We start from the raw sequence: 13,439 nt of genomic DNA, 5'->3' as shown, positions 1-13,439 counted from the left end.
GTAAAAGTGCTCAATTTTTTTTCTCTAAGGGTGCCAAATAAATTGCCAGTCTGCCCCAGGCCATGCATACTGTGTGCAGCTGTAGTCACATTTGGAATGGTTTTGAATTAATGACAATAGCTAAAGAAACAGATCTGGTTGGCAGACTGAGTTCTCAGTATAAAATACCTGTAGACAGTGGGGTCAAAGCCACAGCAAACAAAATTTAAGAAGTTATAGAGAGCAGTTCAAAAAAGTAACGCAAGTAAACTAAGAAATGGTTGAAAACATAAAATGAATCCACACTTTCTGGCCAGTGCCACTGGAAATCTGATGGCTCTGTTCTGCAATAACTTCTTAGCTTAATCTTTTGCTGTTGTATCCGAGACCCTCACCACTGCCAATGGTTGTTTCTTCCACTGTGGTGGTTGATCCTAAGCAGATGTTTCCATGCTAGAACTCTGGCCACAGTTCATCTGGTCTTTTTGCATTAGGAGGAAAAGTTGAACTAAAACATTCATGGACATTGGCCACTAGATCTCTTTTGGACATATGGACAGACCAGGGTGGTTTCCTCATGAGGAAGAAGTCTTCCATTCACCTTTGCCTTCAGACATTTAAAGAACTAACATTGGCCTTTATACATTTATAGCAGTGATAGTTGTTCAATACACAGAACTAAAGATGTCTAATCTTTCTGAAACAGATATGAAAATATGGCCCTCTTGAGATGCTTTTTCTCTTCATAGCCTAGAGAATTTGCCAGGATTACATGAGACTAGATCAGGTCTAACGTCTACGTATTTAAAGATAGATGAAATAAATCTCTTTGTCTCATCACTGATTCACACCAAAAATAAGGCAGTTCAAAGAAAGGCAAACAAGATGAGTGGGAGCAAGGAACACTTTTGTTTGATATGTGTATGATGAGAAATTAATTTAGAGGGAAAGTAGGTAAAGAATAACATGATAGGTCTGTTGACTAGCAGACTGGAAGAGACAAAATAAATACAGATACCTACTCTGTTCCAGTCAAGAGGAAAGGAGGATCAAATTGGATGGAACAAGCTTGAATATGGGAAAGATAACTCATTTCATCCATACTGCAAAATCATCCCATAGCTATAATAGAACAAGATCTGAACAATTTCAAATAACTTGGAATTAAAGCCAGGTATATCAAGACAAGGAGGATACCAGCATTTGCTTTAGTTAGTGAGAAAATACAATTACTTTCTCACGCAGGGGTAAAGGGTTGTACTCTTCTTGTATGATATGTACAGATTGGTGCAAACTGAACTGCTGACCTTGTCATTAGTCATTATATGAGAAACCTAAAAACAATTGTACATTAGCCCCAAGCCTATATTTGACTTTTGGATGTAAAGCCATATTTACCTAATGCTTGTAAACAAGCCAAAACTTGCATGCATAAAAACGATTTATTTTTTTACAAATTTGTTTAGAATTTGCTTCTTATGTTGCATGTAAAAAGTAACATTGCTTTTATTTGATGAAATGCAATCACTTCTAACTTTCTCTTTTATGTCTTCCACTTTTACAAGATGTTTCTTCTGGCAATATCAGTCAACTTTCTTTACCTTGCTCTTTGTTCCCACATTGCCAATATTTCTGTGCTGCTGACTTCTGCACATATCCTCAGGAGTTTTTTGATGATACTGTGAACAGGAGACCCTGGATGTTTACCAACTCCTTACTTATTTATTATACCTGGCTCACTTCCTAGGACACAGTGAAAACAATGTCTGTTCTTGTTGATTGCTAAACAAACCTTGTAAGGAAACAGTCCTCCAGTATGTCTAGGAACATTGCTTCTTCCCTTGGGACCCCATTGCTGTCATCAAGAGCAACATCTGGAAAATAGTGGCTGTCTGAGCTTTCTTACAAACCTTGGTATCTGCACATCTATCCACATTTTTCAGCAATGTGCAAAGGGATGTCTGTTCTGTTTTCTTTTTCTTTAGTACTTACTGAGTTACACCTCAAAATCTGTGACCTGCATTGCCAAATAGAATTTACTGAGACATTCTCTTCTACGTTTAATCTAAAGCTTAAGCACATAGCTTTGATTAACTCATCAGAATATGGAAAACTCCAAGGCCAGAAGGAACTTTTGTGTTCCTCAAAGACTCTGTGATTCTGCTGTTTTTCTGTCTGTAGCAGGTGGCATTATATGGGGCTGAAATTTTCAGCACTGCCCTAGAGATTTGGATACTCCTGTTCTCTTAAAACATCATCCTAAACATTTCTGAAAGAATTCCAGGAATGCTTATACAGATATGAGTCTCTTGTCTCATCTTTGACTGACCTGCCATATAAGCTTATGAAACATTAAAACTTGCATTATTCCAAATGCATCTCCATTACAGTGATGCCTTTCATACTGGTTGTAGTGAATCTCCAGCAACAAGAGTTTGCATCTTCCTTTACATCTGCCAGGAAATTTGTGGTTTTCCATCTTTTTTTCTTCTGATCTGCCACAATTTTAATGCTGTGATGTTTCTCCCAGAGCTCCTACCACTATTTTAGAACTGAACAATTGATTCACTGATTAATCAAGCAATTAATTGACAAGAACCCTGATTTGTGTCGAGTTAAGTTACAGCATGCAAATATTTGCCTAGTGTTGGATGTAGATTTAAACACAGACTCCATAAGTATTTTTATTAGCCATGAGCATTTCTTGAGGATAATCCAAGCGCAAAACTCAAGCTCTTCCTCCTTCCTGATGATTTGAATGGATGGATTGTGTCAAGAGTCACACTCCTTTTTTTGTGTTAAAACCTTAATCTGATAAATAACTCTCAGGATGATTTTTAAAAGCAGAAACGGCAGTAATGTGCCTTGCTCCCACTAACAATTCAGCAGAGTTAGGCACCGTGCTCCAGTTTACATTTTTAAAGATTTACCTTCTTTGTCTTGAAAGCTGTGTTGACAGCAAGCTCCATTCAGAACATTCCTCTGAGAGAAGCCAACAGGCAGTCTCAGACCTTCCTGTAGATGTGTGAAGAACAACTGGTAACCAAAGAGCAGGGAAAGAGACTGATGTGCTGCAAGAAAAAAAAAAAATTATCAAGGTGAAATTGTCAACAGCTTGTTCATGACTCAGAATCTGAAACCTCTTTAAACTGCAAAGTCACACACACACAGACACACACACACATGCAAACATATCTATATATCTTTGTATCTATATATCTATATATACCTTGTTAAGGTACCAAAAATATCTTCTAAGGTTATATTCCTTTGTCAAGAAACGATCCTAAGACTGCTGTTGTTTAAGCTAGCCCTTTGGTGAGGTAAATCCAGTTCTCTGTCATTTAGTGTGTTGTCTCGACAAGTGTGCACCCGACAAGGTGATGCTGTTTCTTAATGCAATTTAACTGATTTTGTTCAAATCTCTTATTTTAAGACTGTGTAACCCGTGGATTTAAAAGGCAGGTTAAATAAATATTTGAGGTTTTGCTAGAGTTTTTCAGCTGTTTTGAGGAGTTGAATCTAAATCTTGGTTTCCTAAAGCAATGCTAGGTCCTAGCAGCAATTCAACTATCTCTGCCTCACTTTCCTTACTTATTGGATGGGAAGGAGAGCACTTCTAAGTGTCTTTACAGAGGTAAGCCATACAGTTTGCGAAGTGGCATAGTCTGTCTGGCTTTTGCTAACACATGGCAGCACAGTGCAACTCCTTCCATAGCTTCTGCTAAATGCTGCAGCCCTGCAGGGCTCTGCTGGGCTCACCTCTGTGCTGGGTAATTCTCCCCAGACTGGCTCTCTGGGCTGGTGCTCCCGTGCAAGCAAAGCTGTCGTGACACAGGAGCGATGCCTGCGAGGTTGCCCGCAAACAAAGCTATGCTTACCGAGTTTATCTGCATGAATTGGTGGAGCTTGCCCGTTCCTGCCCAGTTCTTTTGGCTCAGACACCTTAATTCTGAATATATCCCTTGCTATATGCTGAGTAATCTGTTGTGAAAAATGCCTCTGAAGAGGCCCCATTATGCACGATCTCCTACCAGGCAGCATTAAAATCCTGCCTAAATGGCCTGATGGCTGATTAAAGTCCCAGAAGTTTTTAAATGATTATTTATGCTTCTCAACCATTATCCAGTGATTGTTGAAGCACCTTGCCGGAAGCCTTCTTTGTGGTGAGTAATGAAATAATGCAAATTGATGGGAGCCGGTGCCGATTTTTAAAGGAAAAGAGGCTTCCTTGGATGACAGGATCAATGTAGTCTGTGTGAGCTGTTGAAAAGATTTGTCAACGGGGATGTCAGACACCCCCTCATGACAATCCTCACAGGAGGGTGTCAGAGACCAAAAACCTTCATGACCTCTCTGTCTGGGAGACCTGGCAGTGTTTCTGTAAGTATAGAAACAGAGAGAGGAAAGAAGACTCCTGGAGAGTGAAGACATGGGGGAATCCCAGAAATAAGTAAAGCTTTGGCTTTACAAAGCTGCATGTGCACTGAGTTAATCAGATCGCACAGATTATACATTTTGCCACCATCCCAAGATCACAACAAGGGATCCCTGCAGCTTTCTCAGACCTCTGACATACTCTGTGACTAGGACAGGATGAAATTCAGGTTCAGGTTCAGTTTAAGGTTTTTTAGATTATTTAGGATTTAGCAGTTTGTCAAAAGAATATACAAGAACTTATCAATCTTAGATTTAACATTTTGAACATGATTTTTGGACAGCTATGGTTTAAGTAATTGTTGCTTACATGTTGTTCCAGTTTCTGGAATGTTTCAACATTTACACCAAGAGATGAAGTAAAGTTTGATGACCACTTCCTGAAGCAACCATCTGATAAACAAGAGAACAGATATTAAGAGAAAAAATTGACTAAGACCCTGACCTTCTAATGTTGATTTAATTATGATTGATATTAGAATCAGGCTATTCATTGGCAGTGAAAATTCATTTTCAGGCATATTTCTATTACCTCCATGACTTTGAAGTAACCCTTAACATTAATGAAAATATACTAGAGTAAAAAGCAGAGCTTTTGCTGTCTCAGTTTCTCTTGGAATTGAATGTATGTACTAAAAGATTAAGGTTTTATTTGTTTTCTTCTTTGTTTGCTTTTCACTGGGCATTGTTCCTGTGGGAAAGCTCTGATTTAAAGTTGCTGCATTGCAGTATGATGTTCTCAGTTGTGAGACTCAAGTCCCAAATAACAGGCCAACTGAGATTCCTCCCAGTGAAGTCTCATGTAAACTAACTCTGGCAAAGGGCACCTTTTTATTTTGGATACAGATCTGGACAGATCTGGAAAAGTTTTTAAAATATTTTGATTTGGATATTTAAGTATTCTTGGTGTTTAAAGCTGTAGTTCAGCCCCACTCCACTGAAGTTTTTCAGTGTTATTGTGTCCAAAACATTCATTGTGAGTTCCTGAGAGCTCATTGTGGTACATAAACTTGATCTGCCTTAGTCCATTCAGACCTGCTTCAGACCCTTCTCAGGACAGGAACCCTGCCCTTACCTGGTATCCACATGCAAACTGCAGAGCATCTGTGCTCCCACAGTGAGGTTTGTGTGGAAGTCACTTGGTACAGAAATTTAAGCATTTCTAGTTCTTAACTTCTAAGCTCTGGAGACCCAGCACAGCATTTAAAGAATTCCTAAATGTGTGCAAACACCATTTTGCCCAGCCCAAAGAAATGTAGTTGCTGCCACTGCCAACTTTTGCATTGCTCTTAATTGAACTTGTTTAACTTTGCTTGTTTGCAGCAGAGGAATCAGCAGCTCCACAGACTTGTATTAAAGAATGCAGGGGTGTCATAGATGTCCATGGACTCACAGAACAAATTGCTGAATATCCTCCTATTAGGAGACACATCTTGATGACAATCCAACCATCAATAAATGTCATAATTGTGTACAATAAATGAAAAGTGAAGAATCACCAACAGCTGTGACCCTTATATTTTTTAAAGAATGCAAATACTATCACTCCTTTTGAATTTTCATTTAAAAATTTATATCCCTGCCCAGAAGGCTGGAAGATGGACATATTAGACTGAGGAGTTAGAGCTCACAACTCCCAGCTGCCCAAATAGAGCCTTAACTGCACCAAGCAGAATATTTTGGGCCCATCATGTAGCCAGATATACAAGAATGACAGGGCCACGTGGCCAGTGAAGGGCAACCTAACTAATGTTGAGAAAGATGCCAATGATGAAAATGATGCACAAGCTCATTTTCGTGGTTGCAATCTTGACAGGGAGAAGCAGCTCAGAGAGAAGGAACCTCTGAGAACTCCTCTCTGTCTGTCCTGGCCGTCAGAGCCAGGAGAGGACCTCATTCCCTGAGGCCGTGACTCCACTTCTGCTCCCTGGCTGACAAGGACAGCGCTGGGGAATGAAGACAAGGCTGATCTTGCTGACATCCATGTGGCTACACCAGGTTCCTCAGGGGTGGTTTTCTGTGGAATGTGATGCACATTACACAACTCAGCATTTCTGATCTCCTTCAAATGTGCAACAGCACTGGAGCCCTTCCCCGTTTGCAGGGGACTTCGATTTGCTCTCTGGCCACACAAATCTTCCTTAGCTGTACCCACAGTGCTTTATCGTGTGAAAAAGGTGCTCCATCCAAACAATGTGAATTAAAGCAGGTCTAGAGAATTCCTTCTTTGTAATAAGTTATCCATTAAATACCACTTGAGCTTTTCTTGTTTTAAAGCATATGTCAACATAATCTCAAATACTTTTTATAAAGTACTAGTAGTAAGTCATTAAAAATGACAAAAATGTCTTTAATCTATAAAAAATATTTTAATCAACTGAGATATCTTTTTCAACATAACAAAATAAACACAACCCAGACTAGGCTATCTAATCTTCAGCTCACAGTGGGATGACTTTACAACAGAATGTCAGAATCACCAACTAAATTCATTGGGTGCTTACTGCTCTCAGGAGCTTTCAGGTATGTTCTCCTCACTACTGTGGAATATCCTAGTTCTTTTTAAATATTTACAGATGTCGAATATTTATATGTTTGCATTTCCTCAGGGGGTAAATCCTTGCACTTTCTGAAAGGTGCCATGACTGAGAAATAGGAAATAACTTTTTAGTAGCCATTGCTCAAAGGTAAGATAATAATTCAATGTTTGCGAGCAGCCATTCAGAATTTTTATCCCCTTCACTTGATTAAAATGACCAGAAATCTTGGAAAAAGCAGAGGAATTTGGAGAACAGGGAAGAAACTGCTAATTATATGAAATGGAATATAGTTTGGAATAATCATATACAGCATAAACATATAGCATTAATAATTTAAATGTAGTATTTATCCATGTAACATACTGCATAGTTGAGAAGCTACATTAAAGGTAATCTTCTGTTTTTAAATTACTCCAATTGAAGCTGATCTTTATTTTATATGGTGAGGCTGTAATAAAGACCAAGATGCAACATAAAAGTTTATGATAATTATGCACATGATTTACAATGTGGGCTTGATCTCCATTCATTTTTCATATTTTACTGTATGACAATTATCAAATACTTATTTTCTATGATCCTTATTTCCTTTCATGCTGCTTCTAATTGAACAGAAGAGATCTCCACAGAGGGATTTCATTCATTTAGTCATATAAATAAAGATGGAAATCTCTCCATGGTATTTCCCCAAGTAAATATTTGCTGAGATTTAGTAATCACATGTCTAACGATGGACAAATTTAATTTTCACTCAAACCAGTTTTGCAAAATAAATTTCATAGATTTATCTCTTTTCCACAAATATAAGCTGTTTTGTGTTTTAAATGAAGTCTGTAATAGATATCTGTCTGTCACAACCAAATGCACAATTTGATATCTATGCTTGCTTCTTTGCAGGAAAGCAATGGAAGACTCAGAGAAACTTGAGCTTCTCTTGAACTGAGGGTCTTCTCTGAAGCTTTCTCTTCATGCCCACAGATACAGAGGTGATACAATTTTGTGGCCTTGGTCTGTGTGATGGTTGATAGCTGTGTCTCAGAGCATTGGGAAATTTGCTCATCTGTAACCCGGGCTGCTTTTTCTCCTGAGGACCAAGAGGATCTGTAGATGTGGTACCTGCCAAGGTACAATCACCACAGGGAACAACACCCTAGCTTTCACCTCCTAAGAACTTGCAGTCACAAAAAAAAAAAATCTTTCTTTCTTAGTGAGTGTGTGACAAGAAACTAATTCTATTTGCCGACAGCTGTTGGTGCTCTACCTAATTTCTCCATTAAAACATTAAGTGTACTGTGTTTTATGTGCATGTTTCACACATTTACACAAACACAGACAGATTTCTTTTTCAGCACAGGCAGTACAGAAGCCTTTTTACACCATTGCAGCAATAAATTGAGCTGTATTAAAGGTGAAGGAAAGGTGAATCACAGCTAGAAAGAGCACACTTACTGCTTCTTATTTTCTTTGTAAACTAAGCATGTAAGGGTAGACATTAATCGCGTGGTATTTATTTCTGAATATTTCTTCATAATTTGTTTACCTCTATTTTCTCTAGAAAAGTGTTACTAATAGTTAAAAATGGTTGTGATTTTTTGCTAAAATTGCTTTTTGTGTATGAGTTTTTAGCCATGTCTGTTCTTGAAAAGTAGCCTGCCTCCTCTGCAAAACAGTATGCCAAAAATGCTTGTGTTTCTCACCTCTGGGCTGGAGAGACTATGAAAAGTATCTCCTTTTTAACAAATCTTTCAAAACTACTCAGCCCCTTAATTTCATTATAAATTGACTTGTACAAATCCTTACAAGTATGGTTGCCCTTTGACAGTTCTTCCTGCTTTAGTCTTAGAACAGCAATGGGAACAGAACTCTTGATCACAGCAGGAATGCGTTTATGATCATGCATTGCTCAAGTCTGTTTTTATTTCTCGTTTTATGTAAAATGCTGCAGTAATCCCTTTAGAATTCCCCTCAGCTTAAATCTCAGAGACTGTTCAAGACTGCCTCTTAATGTCTCAAGAGCACTTCAGCTCACATAAGCCTCATATTCAACAGGTAAAGCCCACTTTGTTCTATAGAGATGGCTGAAGTAATGTAAAATTAAAGATTTAATCTTCTGTGGTAACTCAGACTGTCCTCAGTGCAGCACAAAGACACTAAAAGTCTGTTAACTTTTAAGTAAGTAGAAAACTCTTTGATTGACAGTGGTCTGCTGTATTGATCCCAAAAACTATGCCACAACAAATTTTATTACAATTGGGTGAGAAGACTTATTGCACACTTTGGGAATGCAAGGGGATTCATTTTACTATTAACAGGTTTTCTCCATTATAAATTTTAATTGACAGGATTTGACGGCAATTGAAGTAGAGACCAAACATTTTGGACAAATTAAGGAAGGATTTTTTTTGGGTTTTTGTTGTTTTGGGGGTCTTTAAATTTAGATGGAAGCAGTCTAAGGACACTTGAGAGTTCAAATAACTGGTAATTATATAAAATGGAATATAGTCTGCACACTTTTATTCTCACTGGGAACTTCACACAGGGGCTTAACTGATCTGTACCTTTAATGTGTTTTCTCCCAGCTAGAGGACAGATGCTTGCACAATGGACTCCACCAATTAATGCAGCCCAGGCTGACATGCAAAGTGGGTTAATATGGACACAGCTAAAGAGCACATATTTCCTCAGCCACAGATCAGTCAGGTGCTTCCAAATCCCTCTAGTTTTACCCTCAGCAAACCAACAGAAGCTGTGTTAAAGTTGTCTGGGCTAGTATCCCTCAACTCTCATAACAAGCTTGCCAAGAACAAATGCAGCCCACAGATGACTTGAGAAGCAAAGCATTTGGTTGATGCAGAAGCAGACGTTTTGGTTGATGCTTTGGAAATAATTTTGATATTTCAATGGTACTTTTCCACCTTGAACTGAGACCAAAAGTTGAAATGTTAATTTCTTTACATACCTAAGTGTCCTGGAAAATTGCAGATGGCCAGACACCTAAATAAAACATTTTCATAGAGAATAGTTAGTACTAATCTGTTTCCAATGCCATGGCTCCAAATCCTCATCAGAGCTGTGGAGGACCAGGTAGGTCCCAAACACAGGGAGACTGAACAGCTCTTTAGCCTGTATTGACCTGACTTTACATCACAACTTTACTGGTGGCAAGCGAAGTTTAGACAGATCCCTTATGTGAACACACAGAAACTCATATTTAGGCATCATAATATGTGACCTGAATCCTAACCAATGGGATCAAACTGCTCTAGCTGTCTAATTTGCTCATGAAGACCATAGCCTTTTGCAGTCCCTGTGATTCCTTTTAAAATAAGAACACATTTCTGACATGATATTCCTGCAGTATTTCAAATTGTATCTTTTTGAGGCAAAGTTCTGAGATTTGTAAAATAGATATAAAAAGTTACAAAGAACTGAGCCTATGGATCATTCTTTTTTGCCTCTGTTTTGATAGCTCCCCATCTAGAAGAATTCAGTTTTTTCCCTTCTCTGTCTTTTTTCTTTTTGATTCTCTTGCTCTTACTTCATGTATTGTATCCAAAATGCCTGATTCAATGTAAGATGGGGAATTACTGGCAATACTTGGAGACCATTTTCAGTGAAGCAGTTTGGTGGCTATGGAAATCACTCCCATACAAAAGGTGACTGGATGCAATGCAGTGGGCCTCATTCTTCTCTTTATTGTTTCATTTTCAGTAAAGCATGATCTTGTCATTGACCTAGGAACATCCCTCTCTTGTTTATTTTGGAAGACATCCCAAATCTGTAGCCACCAGTGGACATCCTGAGTATGAAAAAAAGAGACAAAAGGTTGCTTCAGCTTCTCCTTCTTCCTCAAAATTCCTGTGTAGCCTGGCAGTAAGGCAAAAAGATTTTGGGGATGTTGCCATCAAAAACTGCTCTGAGCATAGAGGAATCCTGACAACAGATCTTGCACAACAAGGCTGTGTTTTACATTGCAAGAAGAAGAAAAGTAAGACTACATTTACTTTGTCTTTCAGAATCCAAAGATGTTTACTTTCAATTTTTAAATGCTCTCAAGTGAACAAGAAACATGTATTTAGGCAAACATATATTTGGCCAAATCCCTTAAGACCCCAAAGTAAAGACCTCAAAATCTCACCTAGGTTTGCCCATCACCATCCAGGCACTCAGCTGTCTTGGAGCTGCAGCTTTAAATGGCTTGCTGAAAGTGTGCAGCCTCACAGGCAATTTCATTTCGTAAATGTAAGCTCTGTGAGGAGTGCCAGGATAAAGATAGGACTATAATTACTTAAATAAAAGGCAGAGGTTGCTCCTCCAGCATTCATCTCCCTATCTTGAAGCTTTACTCCTTTGCCCATCACCATAGCAGCTGAGTGCTTGCTCTGTGAAAGATCATAACTGTCTGGGAAGGCTGAAAAGGAAAGGGAACACACCTGCAAAAGGTCCCTAAGCCCAGCTATCAGTTCTTTAGTCTCAAGTAAATAGTTCAGAAACATATTTTTGAGCAAACTGCAATAACACTGGCAATGTTACCCTACTTAAGTCCAGCCAGTAGAGACCATTTGGTCTCACGTAAGTTTTTGTAACTTTTCAGGATCCTCGTTTTCTATCCTCAAAGTGAGAGCAATGCTTTAGTTAATCTAAAATCTAATACAAAAGCCAGGAAAATCTCTGTAAACACCTCAGGAACCAAACCTGAGGTCTCTCTCTGCAGTTCACAATCACTGCATTAGACTTGCTATGTCCAGCTTTTTTCTCATCTCTCCCCGCCCAACATACACAGACTTGAATTTTGTATTTTTCTCTCTAGCAATAGGTCATAAAAAGGAGAGGCAGTGAGTGTCCCAGTATGACCAGCTGGTGTGTACAAAGCCAGGGCTCTCTTTGGGATCACATGAGTTTGATCCCCTTTGACTGAGGGAGATCAGACCTGGCTGAGCTCAGCCCCACACAAAGACAGCCAGGACTGCATCCTGGGGAGTCTTTGCTTCACTTTTCTATAAATACCCAGTTTCTAGTGAACCTTTAGGCACTGATGATTCCACAAATACCTGCAGATCAAATTCAGTTTAGATGCCTGGGTTTTTTTCATTGTGGCCCATGAAATCTGCATTTAAGTGCTGAAGTGTTTGTTTAGCTCTTACTGCTTTTGACATTCTCACCTCATGAAAATCAGTGTGTGTTCTACCACTGACTTCAATACAGCTGGAATTTTTCCTTAAAATCTTGGAGCTAATAGCCTGTTACTTGCTACTAGCTATGACTGGGCGATTTTTGATTTATCAGAGGAGACAAAACATTCTTGATGTACCAGCTAAAATTTTTAATCAATTCAAGGGAAAAATTCTCTTCTTCCTAATAGAATATTCTGTTTCTCCCAGCTACCTGGGAAATTCCATTATCTTCTGTCATGTGTCAAAATATATCCACTGAGTATTGATATCAAGCAGTTACGTGAGACAAAATCATTTGTGCATGGTAAGAAAGCAGAGGCAAATGACTGCATTCTGAACTGCCTTTCTTGGTAGCAAAGTGGCAAAGGCTTCAAACCTCATATGGAAATGAGAAATGCATGTAAATTGCTTTGTCTAAATGGATTTTCATTAGAAGTGGGATCCGAGCAGTTAAAAAATCACTAACGCTCACTGGCAGGAGCCAAATGGCTGAGTCAACATCACTTTTAGTCTTTAGTTCTTTTTGTAATGCTGAACCACTGAAATAGTCTGATCAAACTTGGCATTGCACTGTGCCAGATTAGTTAAGTCATTGACTGACTCATCCTTGGGGTATGACAAGTGCTAAATGAGCTACTGATCCTTTGCAGTGCTGGGTACAGCTCACTGTGGGACTAGGACACAGACAATAGGAGATGTTTAGAGTGAGTGGCTCTGTCCTCCTATTAAACTACTCTTATTTATTCTGCATAGGTTTTCTTCCTCACCCTAGATGCTGATTGTTTTAGCTATGATGGAAAGAAGTCCAACACTTTCAATTTAAAAAAGTGAAGGGTCACCAAGATTCCAAAAATCAGTTTGAGCAGGGCTCAAAGTGTAGGCCTGAAATCCTACATCTGTATGTAGTACAGCCTCCAGGATTTGAGGAAGGAGGTGTACTAGGAGCTCTAAGCAGGATTATGCACTGCAGGGATAAGGACTGTGCTCTGCTGTGCATCCAAGAGCATCTCTGTTCTCAGAGCTGCTGACAGAGCTGTGCCCCTCAGGTAGCCAGGCTGGGGGGAGCTGCTCCTGTGAAGGCAGATTCCTCAGGAAAATATCCTGAGATCCAAAATACAGATGCTGACTGAAAGCCACAATTTTAAGAGTTCAGCAAGGTTTTTAAGTATAAGTATCTGAAGTCTGCTTGTGTGGAAGATATCCTGATATGTATCCATTCAGGTGCAGAACAAGGAGGCAAGAAACAGGGTGACAGGTCTCCCAGCAGCCTTTCTCAGTGCTTCTTTCAGGATGCACAAGTTTTCTCTGC

The 13,439-nt window shown here is 39.1% G+C and overlaps 1 long non-coding RNA gene across 1 annotated transcript in view; it reads right to left on the bottom strand.

The window, feature by feature from the left end:
* The window catches only part of LOC116183288 (uncharacterized), a 28,854-nt gene extending 15,783 nt beyond the window's left edge, over positions 1-13,071 (bottom strand). Inside the window, exons 1-2 of the long non-coding RNA XR_014950510.1 lie at positions 4,727-13,071; positions 2,910-3,050 (exon numbers count right to left, since the gene is read on the bottom strand). This is a non-coding gene — a long non-coding RNA (uncharacterized LOC116183288). The remainder of the gene's footprint in view (positions 1-2,909; positions 3,051-4,726) is intronic.
* Between the last annotated feature and the right edge of the window lie 368 nt (positions 13,072-13,439).

The sequence above is a fragment of the Lonchura striata genome, chromosome 2 (assembly GCF_050655825.1).
Source record: "Lonchura striata isolate lonStrDom1 chromosome 2, ASM5065582v1, whole genome shotgun sequence".
Classification (NCBI taxonomy): domain Eukaryota; kingdom Metazoa; phylum Chordata; class Aves; order Passeriformes; family Estrildidae; genus Lonchura; species Lonchura striata.
This window is presented reverse-complemented; position numbering and strand designations above follow the sequence as displayed.